The sequence below is a fragment of the Ischnura elegans genome, chromosome 2 (genome assembly GCF_921293095.1).
Source record: "Ischnura elegans chromosome 2, ioIscEleg1.1, whole genome shotgun sequence".
NCBI classification, from domain to species: domain Eukaryota; kingdom Metazoa; phylum Arthropoda; class Insecta; order Odonata; family Coenagrionidae; genus Ischnura; species Ischnura elegans.
The window spans coordinates 88,424,025-88,436,786 of record NC_060247.1 but is presented as its reverse complement, the minus strand read 5'-3'; the positions used below and the strand labels follow the sequence as shown (position 1 = coordinate 88,436,786).

At 39.1% G+C, this 12,762-nt stretch overlaps 1 long non-coding RNA gene across 1 annotated transcript; it reads right to left on the bottom strand.

The window, feature by feature from the left end:
* Nucleotides 1-5,159: 5,159 nt before the first annotated feature.
* On the bottom strand, nucleotides 5,160-11,972 carry LOC124154124. The gene is made up of 3 exons (XR_006863838.1): nucleotides 11,857-11,972; nucleotides 9,664-9,887; nucleotides 5,160-5,567 (listed from the first exon to the last, which is right to left on the bottom strand). It is a non-coding gene; the product is annotated as an uncharacterized LOC124154124 (long non-coding RNA).
* Nucleotides 11,973-12,762: the final 790 nt, after the last annotated feature.

Below are 12,762 nucleotides of genomic sequence, written 5' to 3'. Positions count from 1 at the left end.
TCAAGCGCAATCCAATTAATGCTCCTCTGCGATGTAGTAACTCTGATTCTATTTCCGCGGAAAGACAATAAAGGTACTTCCCCATTGTTATGAAAGGTGGCAGACAACAAAAAAGGTAGTAGGAAGAGGCATGTGTTAGCGTATTGTATTGAAGAAGTGAGGCGGGGAAAAAAGAGAATGGTTTAGTATTTCCGTGAAGTGTTTCACGGGAAGGTCTTCGGACGAATAAGTGTGGTGCTACTTCGCAATCGTCACGTGGGAAGCAAACGGGATACAGCGCAGAACTATTTATTCCGCGAACTTGAAAAAATACAAAGGAAAGCGGAGCTATTCATCAGAAACTGCTCTGAGCGAACTAAGAGTGTGGTGCGGCACAGCTTTTATACAAATTCGACCGGGATCCGCTAGAGACTCGCAAACTGCGTTCTATGCCTTCCTTGGCCAATTACGGTTCACGTTCCAAAATTAGTAAAATAACTAGAAAATGAGTATTTTCTGCGATGAAAATAAAAATTGACAAGGGTGAGTGCGATCCTTATTTAAAATCCTCATTGGCCTGTTTTCGGGGGTAATTGAGATAGATAAAAAGTTAAAAAAATAGCCTTTCGCAGAGCATTGAACGATCTTGATCAAAAGTATACGCTCATAATTTGGTCAAATATTTTTGCCGACGACGTGAAACCTCATGAATTAGGCTTTATATGTCTCTCAAAGGGGTTAGAGTGGAAACTGTAACTTTATAAAAGCCATAAATTGCGAGAAATAATGAATCATGCTATGTATAAGGTTGTAAGACATTTATACTGCTGTCTGAACCATGGGTGACCCAGTGGGGGGCAGTCCCCCCCCCCTACAAGTGAAAATAATTTTAGTTCAAAACGAAAGTTTTGAGCAAATTTTCTTTTGAGAAAAAATTATACAAATTTAAGACAGGGATCTAAAATAAAAATTATTATTTTTCCAAGCAAAAAATAATAAAAACTAATAAATTGCTGTAATAATTTTAGAATAAAATAAAATAACTTTCTATATTCCACGCTTTATTTTAAATAGCATGACCCGGGTTTCAGCATCTAGTGCTATCATTGGGTGCAATTCGATGGGTGGCATGCTCTTAAATAGGTAACCGTGGGTGGAGGGGGGGGAACCGAAAAAGGAGGTTGAGAAGGAACATTGATGACGGGTAAAGCTGTGTTTGAAGAAAGGAGTGGAGGGGGGGCCTTGGGCTGGCTTGCATGGGATAAACGACAAGTAAAAAAAAAAGATAAAGGGGGAGGGTTTCTCCAAAGGTTTAAAAGACATGAGGTAATCACGGTTGAGGGTCGTAGGGGGACGGTAGTGTAACGTTAAGAAATGGCGACTTCGGTTCCCCCCCTTCCACCCACGGTTACCTATTTAAGAGCATGCCACCCATTGAATTGCACCTGATGATAGCACTAGATGCTGAAACCCGGGTCGTGCTATTTAAGATAAAGTGTGGAATAAAACAAAGTTATTTAATATTATTCTATAATGAAGCAATTCCACAAAATAACGCCTGATACCGTGTCTTATAAGTAATAATTTTCTTAAAATTTTGGTTTCATTAACCTTTCCTGTGCTAAAATGTTACAACTTGAACGACCACGGCTTTCTTTCCCCCTATTTTTGATCCTGGGTACGCCCTTGGTATGAACCTGAGCTGAATATGAAGAATAACGATGGAATGTGTATGCTCTTTATTGTGGTAAATTTCTTCTTAAAGTTCAGTGGTTGAATACACAGCAGCTATTTTTTCGGGCGAATAATATGGATTCCCTTTTGCATTTCTGTATGAATGTGCTTCTTTCCATAAGTAATCAGCACTAAATCTACTCCTTACTGAGTTGTGGCTTGATGGATGATGGACACGACATCCAATGCTATACCAGGCGAACAAGTAAACGGTGCGGCGAGAGTGGACGCGTGTAGTGGATGAAAGCACGCTGTTTATTGAGCTCTCAGCGTTTCCCGCCGTCACTCAACCGCGCCTTCGCCTTGTGATTGACGCCCTCTCTTGAGGAAAATGAAATGTGCTTTAGGTCTTCCTCTCCCGCGCTGCCCTCTGTCGGGAGTCCGTCGGGAGCTGCTCAAGGTCGCCGACGATTCGTCTCGCGATAAAGCGCGAGACTCTGTGGGCCGATTTCTCCACTTCACTTGCAAGTTCCCCCTCTCCTTACGCCTCGTAAAAACCACTGACACGTGCAACCGAATGTAACACATGAAGAATACTTCCGCGGCAGCCGATATGTGTTCCGAAATAATGCATATGACCTAAATCTTTCTTAATGTTAACAATGAAAACATTTGGTTACTTCCACAAAATACACAGTTTCTATTTATTACCGGTTTCGGCTATTACACCATTTTCAAATACAAAAACCCTACCCCTACCATATATTTTTTGCATTTGAAAATGGTGTAATAGCCGAAACCGGTAATAAATAGAAACTGTGTATTTTGTGGAAGTAACAAAGTGTTTTCATTGTTAATATGGAACCCTTCCACCACGTAAATGCTTCAAGTTTTGATTTAACTTTCTTAATGTTTTATATTTCACACGCGTTCTATGAGTACATTATGTAAAGAGTACAGTGGTCACGGTTTTCGGGCGTTTCTCCGCGTGGTCTTGTCTAAAGGCGACCACAGTTTCTCCAGCCATCCTGCTGATTCTCACGCCTGAGGAAATCTCAGATGAAAGTAAAGAGTACCTCATTATTGTGATATCTGGTGATTTTTTCGGGTATTCTTCCGCGTTTATCCATTTTGTCGGACAATATTTCGCCAACGTTCCAGTTGGCTTCCTCAGGTCCACTGAGGTCCACAGGAAGAAGCCAACTGGAACGTTGGCAAAATATTGTCCGACAAAATGGATAAACGCAGAAGAATACCCGGAAAAACCACCAGATATCATCATAATCTCCGCGGAAGCCTACTTGGAAAGTACCTAATTATTCCATTTTTTTAGTTTTTTTTTTATTTTAGGGAACAAAATATTTTAAAATTAATTTTAAAATATTACGCTTTTTTTAATCGAAAATTTTTTACCTCAGTATCTTGTCCAGCAGTGTACATAGAGTGTATTTGGGGAAGGGTTAAAATCAATTCTAAGTTAGGTTGAGTTTTCTTTAAGTAGCACCCCATTAAACTGTGCATTTAAGTAATGGTTTAAGTTGAAATACTAAGGAAATACGATGCTAAAATCAGATGGGTAGTAAGTACAACAATTGCTCCAAGCTGCGGGTGATAAACAGATTATACCTACGCAAAAATTCTTTCCTCATTTTGATGAAGGTGGGCTCCTCTTGGGCCCCTCTAAGGTACCCCCTTGGTTTGAATATTCCACTTAATTTAATTCTGAAAATTTTACCACGTTAGCTTATCTTCGTAGGGTTATCAGCACCCATCCGTGGAATCCTTACTTAAGTTTAGTCCTGAACCTACGATTTTTCTCTGAGGGATATTTGAACTTCATGGCTGTAAATTGTACTCACCCTCTTAATACTCTTGTTTCTATCAATATCTCGGATATGATGCTTTTCCCGTATTTTTCTATTATTATTTAAAATAACGAAACTCATTGGGATCAATTTCATTTCTTGCTAGCAATTCTTTCTTTTTAGCCGTTAACCGCGATTTCTCGGCAGTAGAACTCTTTTGTGCCATAGCTGTTGTGTGAAACTAGGTAGTCATTGTAGTTTGTTCGAGTGAAAAAACCCTTTAAAGTAGGAAAAGTGAAATACTCACTTTGTTAGGGAGAATACACATACTGCGAATTATATTTTTTGCGTTTACCTGAAACTAAGATGAGACGAGAAAGTCTCGAGTCTCGCGGTAACACTACCTGGAACCCACTTTCCTTGACTCTTTTTAGAAGTGAAATATTAATCTCAGCGTTTTATATTACAAGTTATGATTTACATTTTATCACAACATATTTTGTTTTGGTTACGAACATTATAAATACGAATATTAGGAATTTTGCGGCAACAAAATTAATGAAAATGTTACTTGACTATTATGTCTTATGTTAACCAGTGCCGGAACTGCGTTCCGGAACCATGACACCACTGGTACCTATGAATAATCATCACATGAAGAGGAAGAATTACTACGGCTGAACTGATCTCAGTTTGGGACAAATAACTCACTTAATTCATAGACTGTCATCTAAAAACATCGTCGGTGTATGGGGTGGACTTTTGTCAACGTACAAGTGTGTCTAGGATAGGAAAATTTCACGGCAGTATTTTCTCAGAAGTAATAATTTTATATTTGAGGCACAGGAAATGCTATCAAAATTGTACACGAAGCGCCGAGAAATTTTAAAAATGATTGCGCGAGTTCGAAATTATTTATTAATCGCGGAAAATGGCAAAAGATACTCGCTCGATTGGGACTGATGAAACAAGACAAATAGGAGAGATCCATGCCTAGCTGAGGGTAGGAAATATAAATTTTTCTCTCAGGAAGAATGGTCTATTGTATAGCTTATTTTATTGTGAGTGTGATGAAATAGTATGAATGGTTGTGTTTTAAGGTCGTTTTACACGGTACACGGAATTGCGCCAGCTGACGTACGTACGAAGGCGCAATCAAAATTGCGTCGTGTAAAGCGCTGAATTGCTATAACACATGCGAGAATGCGTGGATGCGAGACGGCAAAATAGCCCCTGTTCTAATTACGTTCATGCATTCGCGCAATTCCACGTCATTTTAGATATTAATGCAGCTCTAACCTGCGCAATCAACTTCGCGCAGGCCCAGCGCTATGTTATTGAGATGTTATTTTATTCTCCTAATTCACTAGAATAGGTACGAATGAAAATGACAAGAATGATTTTTTAAATTGTATTTATTCATATTTTCTTTTCTTAACATTATTTTAATACTTGTAACGGCATTTTTAACTTGAAATTTATAATTTCGTTGTAACAAACGGCGAAAAGTGATGAAACAATAGCTTACAATACAATCACAGAAGTGCAACGGTAAAGAAATACTGCGGTGGTGATCACACGACTAAACTCTAGAGCATTTGTAAACACATGCTTCGTATCCTCTACGGGCAAAAATTGGCGTCATCAAAAGTTCACAGCGAGTATGAATCGCCCAAAATCTACAATAATTTTTGCACTGCGTCTTCCATTTTTTCACGAAAACAGAAGAGGTGCAAAATAGATCAATGATATCATTAATGAGATCTATATGAGCGGGTGAGTCCTTGAGGAACTGTTTTCAACTTGGCTTCAGGGGTCTTAGTGTTTTCAACGTCCATGCGGGGGCAGCGATGGCTGTCACAGATATTCGCCTTAGCTGCCTATTCATTAGGCACCCGCAGGATTTGAGAACACAAACGGCACCGCACAAATGCTAGCACAAAAACACACAATCAAACACTTTTCTTCCACTTGTTTTAGTCTGGGGCCGAGGGGAAACGAGCTGTTTCATCCTCCTCCCCCTCTCCTCCATTCTCCTCAATCTTTCCGCTACACGAAGTCAATGATTCGTCCGCCGCCGGGCATATTTGGCGCTGCTTTCCCCGACACCTGTTGATGGAATAAGAGGAAGTCTTGTTAATGAAAGGAGCAACACGTTTGCGTCCTCGTTCGTTTTAAAACCCTCGAGGATAGGGTAAGGAATTTACGCCATAATTGGCTCCGTTAATAATCGCTATTTAAATTTTTTCCACCGAGAAATAGTGATTAATTGCTTTGACTGAGACCCCATAGCCAATTACTAACTTATTCACTTCTCTAGGGAAGTTGCGATATTGAAATCAAATCAGCATTATCAATACACGATATACTGATTGTGTCATTATTACGGAACGAATCTACAACCAAATATTATTTTACACTTTTATTTAAATTAGATTTCAATTTCTAAAATGTTTGCACATTTTCACGAGTCAAATGCCGTGTCCATGTGCCGTAAAGGCGTTAACCCGTTGATTACTTACTTTTTTCAATAACTATGAATTTTTCGAATTAAAATTTCATGTTGTAATGATCTCTTAAAATTAGTTTCAGTATATTTTTATGGCATCACGGTTTGTGGTTGAATATTCCAAATTAAATCCATGAGTAAAGAGTGAAAGGGGCCAGTCGGAACGGCTATAATTGGTAATATAATAACAACTTTTTTTTGCTAAAAAAACAGTACAATCATTCAATTACGGTAAAACAACCGTAGCTAGGAATCCAAACCAAGGTGATGTAAAGTGTGGATGCAATTTCTAAGTAATTATCCTTAGTATATTATAGCGTGCAGACGCTACCACGCCTTTTCTATCTTACTCAACAAATGCTTGATGGTAGTTTCAGGTTTGTTCATTTAGCTACCAAGGGGGTAGAAGATATTTGCACTCGAGTTTAGAAAGGAATAGCTATCTAACGAAAAGGATGAGAGAAAAAATTGTCACATCTTTGTTTTCCTTGCTTCATTATGTTATTTTAGGCAAAATTTGAACTTAAAAAATCATTCTTAAAATACTTCCTACTGCCATGACTAAAAAATTAAAAACTATTCTTACTAAACTAGTACTTGAGTTTGGTTACATTAATACTAGTTTTTCCCAATTTATCGGTTACCAGAGTCGGTAATATGCTGAAACACCATCACAATAGGGCCCCTTTTCCGTTAAAACCTGATTAGATGCAACTGAAACGGATTTATTGAGTATAAATCTTTTAAAAAAATCGTTGACTTTAACTTGATTCATGATAATATAATTATTTATAGGAAATGTGAATATTGAAATCCCTAAGGTTTAGTACTTTTCCACTATTTTAGATTTGCTTTGAATAGTGAACATGAAGTGCAATATTAAAGGCTACGGAAATATATTAAAGCTAGAAATTATGTTTAATTAATCATATGCATCCTTCTTAGTCGTATAGTTGTCTAATTCTAAACTCGATGAACGCATGTTCTGCACCGATAGTAGTTTCCTTTTATTCATTCCGTTCCGTTTAATCTATTGTCTCGCCGTGAAACTTCCGCTGTTCCCCATCTGTGATTTTTGTGAATTTCCCTTCTCTTGTAGCAGTATCCCCATTCCTACGAAGGCGCTTTTCAGGCAAATCCCATGACGCGAATTTTCTCAGACCGGAAGAAGCTTGCCGAGCAGCGAGCTTTCTAGGTGAGTAGGTAAGTGGGGGAAGGACGGCCGCTAACTCCCTGAGACGGACCACGTGCGAAAACGAGAGAGTAAAAGGGATTTCCCCGCTGCGACCGAAGGCGTCGCTTTACGTGCTCCACTGAAGTTTCCACCTCGGCCGTGGACGTCAAGGTGTGCAACGACTGCTTCCTCGCTGTGCTACACGATACACGCCCACTTCTTCGCTCTTCCGAATATCGGCACCATTTGCAATATCGGCAGATGTGCCAGATTGGTGCCGATACTCGGATGGTAATCTTATCAGACACGTAAAGACTTTGCTTTAAAGCAAGTTCATTGGTGATTCCAAAACTTGTGATGGAAACTGATTGATAGCGGACGATTCATCGCCAATACATCACAATAAAACGTCTATCGAGAATTTTCGAGCTTCCTTACTTCAAATCGCTCCACGATTGTCGAAGTTAATTTTTGATCGTTCTAGTTGGCTTGATTTTCCTTCGCAATAACTAAACGAGGTGCTATGATATATCATGAGGATTGAAACGTGCAAAAGCCAAGAGACAACTTGGAATAACCTAGGAGACATCCGCAGAACCTATGAAAGCGTATTTGGCTTGACTTTTTGGAATTTGTTCTCATCCATGTCAAAACTATATTGCAATAGGGTAGTTTCCTTCATCAAAGGAAACGAAAGGCATTGATTGCAATTCGTTACCCAACATTAATGTATTCATAATATACAAATTATTTGGTGTTTGAAATCCCAGTTTAGACGAATGTTAATGGTCAATTCTAACCTCATTTGAAAAAGTCCAAATAGGCGGCCATACGATGCCACTCCATGTGACGTCACAAGGACCTAGATGGTATACGAGTAGATATGAGTTTTACATCGTCTGAGATTACCAATGCATGCATGAGGCACAGAGCTCAGGGAAACACCTCTTAATAATCACCTATTAAAATTGCCTAAGTTCGGAAAGTTGCCTTCGTTTGATAGGGTATTAATAATCCATATTTAAGCCCAGCGCTACCTGCTAGCAGAGTACTCTGCTACCTATAGCAGCCTGCATCGTAGCGGCGCTCATAGCCTCGCACCAAGGTGCCCTCACACGGCGGCAGGCGGAAGCAGAGTGGCATCACACGGGCTTTTCCCAGCATCCATACTGTCCGTCGCGTTTTCACGGGCTTGAAAATGTTAGCTTTTCATTTAATCGCGAAAAATAGATGTCGTAATTTAAAAATCGTGAAATACGTTATCCAAGAGTTATCCAATAATCCTTCGATCAAGGCAATTAAAAGAATAGTAGGAAACCACCCTATTGTTTTAGAAACCCTGGTGGATTTTTGCTGAATTTGAATGAAAAATTATAATTGGTTTCAATTTTTTACATTGGCATCTGCAAATAATGGAAGATTTTAAATCAGTTCATCACTCTTGTGACGAATAATCACCATTTCGATTAGTGTACACACATAATGTATGCTTCCTTCCCTTCCCGCCGAATACCAGAACGTTCTGGATGGCATTCGAGTGCTATAGAGCGTGAAATTGTGGAGATCATGCGTTTGTTAGGGGTAACTTAGAATTCAGATAATAGTCTCATTATTGCTGCTGTTACGGTGGTGATTTTCGTTTGCATAATTTCTTAAAAGCGGACGCAGCCAATCGTTGCCAGAATTACTACTCCAGTCGTTATCAGTGATGACTCAGCAGGGTCATAAATTATTTAGTAATTATATTAGGAATATCAAGGCATGCATGGCTGCGTAAAAACGCAGAATCACCATCACTTAAGTATGAAAATACGCATTTCACAGATACGTTTTTGGAGTATGGGTGATATTCAATACTTGCTGTGTTCCTAGGCGTAATGGCTATACTGCTCAAGGTTGCACAAATAATGTGTTTTCGAGCGTTGTTGTTCCTTCGATCTCTTTCATGCACTATTATAGGTTAAATTTGATTGGCTGGTATGATGGGCTGTTTGTGTCATATGTTTTTTTAAACTAAATAGCCGTTATAGTCGAATGGTCTGTCAATAATAACAATCTGAGGTAAAAATACGTTTAATGAATGTGTAACTGGTAACGTTGAATTTACTTGTAGGTGCAAATACAAACTGAGCTTCAGTTTCGTCTTCTTTTGCTTACTATTCCGTTGTAAAGTTCCATGGCATGTACCCTTCCAATCCACATGCGTTGCTCAAGAGACTTAGAGGATGTGAGTACGCTTGTGGCCATGAATATTACACTCACAGTAAGATTTAATACGCATTTATAACTTGAAGTACCAGATAGAGATGTGTATTTGTCATATTACGTATATTATATCCCGTTAAATTCAACTGAAACCCGATTTTGACTGATTTTTTCAGAATGCCGTAAGTGGAATGGTGATGTTTGCTGCCATCATTATTTAATAATCCAAGGAAAAGAAAATGGAGAAGCTTTGAAGCATTTATAAGCGAGCATTCGTTTTAAGCCTTTTTTTAACTTGCACTATTGATCGTACTGACCTTTTCTGGTAGTATGATGTCCTCCATGATGAAAGAAGTCGGTCTGTAGATCTCTACTTCGTTCTCCATATTAGGATCCTCTTTCGTTGGGATTATGTCGACGAACCCCCTGTACCCTTGCCAAATGGGAGGCACTTTGGACCCGCGCTTAGGGCTGGGGTATGCCGATGAGAAAGCCACCACCACGCACATCAAAGCAAAGCACACCGCGAAAGTCTTCATTTCTGAAAATAAATTGTGAGCATATCTCAGTTCTCACTTAAACTAGGTACTTGGGCATAACTCATTCACTTGGAACACTTTCTAAAATCCAAAAAATCACTCTGATATTGTTAGATTAATTTGGACTTGAATTGATGGTGGAGCCAACTTCAATAAAAATTTCAAAGAGATTATAACGGCAGCGATAGATCTCATAAATAGATTGCATGACTTGTAGTGTAGCCTACTAACCTATGTAAAACTTAATGCGTTTCTTAATTTTATTATTTTTTCTAACAGCATATGGTAGTACACTTTGTTAGTATACGTGACGCTTTTTGGACCGTGTGGTGTGCATGAGGGAGTCCAATTGCATGCTGCATGCTGGTGATTAATCACCCCCGCCAAACACCCTAGAGGTGGCTCGCAGGGTATTATATAGATGTAGATGTTCAATTTGTATTCAATACCGACCCGAGTTCGGGTACATCCGTGCCACCATCTGAGCATCCCATGTTTAATGAGCCCAGGAATTAACTTCAGAGATTCACTGGGTGGAATTTCACCCGAAGGCGCGAATATATTTGGAGAAAAACTGGCTTCTTAATAAAAATATACACCTATGCAAGGCAATGCCAGACCCAGATGACGGCACAGCTTTGAGTTAGTACGCAACAAAGAGTGGATTTAAGCCAGGTGCTTTTCATGATGTGCGTCTTCAACTTCAAGAAAATGAATGCCGAGTCAATTACTCTTATTAGTTAAAAACGCAAGATAAATACGCAGCATCATTTGTCACTAAAAATTAGGGTAATTAAATATATTTACAAACGAATGCATAATGCATGCGAGCTATTTCTGCGCCAAAAATTTTCTTAAGTTCCTAGCCTCATGACTTTTATTCAGGTTGTAAAGTTGTATTTTCCATTCACATCTTAAAAGTCGGTTCAGCGCATAGATTTAGTGCAGATTTAGTTTAGATAGAGCGCATTAAGTTGGCATGAATAGGGAATATCAAATCAGAGTAATCGTATACTCTATTCGATTCAATTTTATTTAATTATCGAAGAATAATTGTCATCGCATTCCGCCAGGTAAAATTCTTCCAACGTCTTTAAATAAATTTATTTTTTACCTTCTTGCCGCACATTCATTTTTTTCTATCACCAACAATTATATCTGATGTAATAATTAGAAGGTATTTAATGCAAATGACTATACCTACATATCACTACCTCATAAATATGTGGTGATTTTATCATGGCATTCTATTAAATATGACTAAATGAAATGTAGCTAATCGCTTTAATTCTATTTTATTTAGCGTCATCATCCATTATCTAATTTCTCCTTATTAAACTAGCAAAGTAATATTTTGGGAACCAACTTTTTTTTACTTGCCTGAATAATTAATGCATAGATAACTCATGAAAATTTTGCGCCTCTTTTTGTTAGGACAAGGACGGTTGGCCCTGCATAAGTTCTTTAAAAAGGTGGAATTACATGAGGCCCTGGAGACATTAGAACTAATATCAGGGTAAGAAATGTGAAATACACAGAACATCAGATAATCGTTTCTATCAGTTCATGATGCAATATGTATCATTTATGAGCTAAACGAATGATTAACACGAGTGAGATCAATTTAATTTTGATGTATCGTGAATAGAAATATACCAGTTTCATTTTAAATGAATACGCAGCGCTGATGGTATGTCTTGTGCTAAGGTCTAGATTAGCATCTTAGAAATCAATTACTGATTTGGTGAAATACGAAAAATAAATCTCTAGATACTGATGACACTTTTTTGAGCTCCGATACTGAACATCAATAGCAAAAGTTCTCTTCTATAATCGAGAAAAAATCTAAACATGAGCAAACAGATATCCCACAAAAAAGAGAATCTCTTAATTGGCTCAAACCAATCCCCCTTTATGGCCCATCTTTAGTTGAATGAGAGGCAAAGTACCACTTAAAGATCGTGTACTCACCTTCGGCAGTCTTCTCACGTCCGTCCTGGCTGAATGTGAACCGATGTCTGACGATCTAGTCCCCGCCTCCCGCCCTTATAGCTAGCTGCGCGACACCCCGTGGGAAATCCGTGCGTTCGTAATGGAGCCGGACTGAGCGCAAGTCTTCGGTATTTCCGCTCATCAAAAGGGAGTTCTGCCACCGGGAGAGTCCTCCTCCTGCGCCTGCGGGGAGGGAGGGTGGCCGGGGAGGAAGGACTGCCCCACCAGCCTTGAGGAGACGCAGCGAAGGAGTCCTGCTGGGCACCTGCCTCCCTCCCACAGGCAATCAAGGGGTTTCCCACTGGATAGGTGAGATTTTTTTTATGGGCCACTTGCGGAAACATGACATCGTTGAATGTCCCACCAAAAACAGATGTCCGATAATGTCACCCATTCATTATTATAAATGAATGGATGGTGGGTTAATAATAGCATATCGATACCAAGGGAGAGACGCAAATGGTGATGTTTTTATTCCTCTGATGAAACGGTTCCCTGCCTTTTTCTCCTCCCGTACCCCTCTATATGTATGTAACAAATATTGTGCCCCAAAAATCTTTATTAGACAAGTTTTTATTAGATAATTTTGCTACGGGTAGGTTACACTTTTAGTAATATATAATTGTACAAAAACTATGCTTTAAATGCCCCATTTAGTTTGTATACATATTTTCCGGTTAAGAGATGCATATTTCCTGGCGTCCAGAATTACCTATTATTTTCGGCGTACCCCCAAGGGGTACGCTTACCTCCGGTTGGGAACCGCTTCTCTATGGGAACAATTTCGACTTTTCTACCTTGCGGGCTAAAATTCGTTGTGGCAGACAATACCAGGAATGGTACCCTGCAATTGCCTGAGTCTCCAGCGAGGGCCTTAATTTCGTG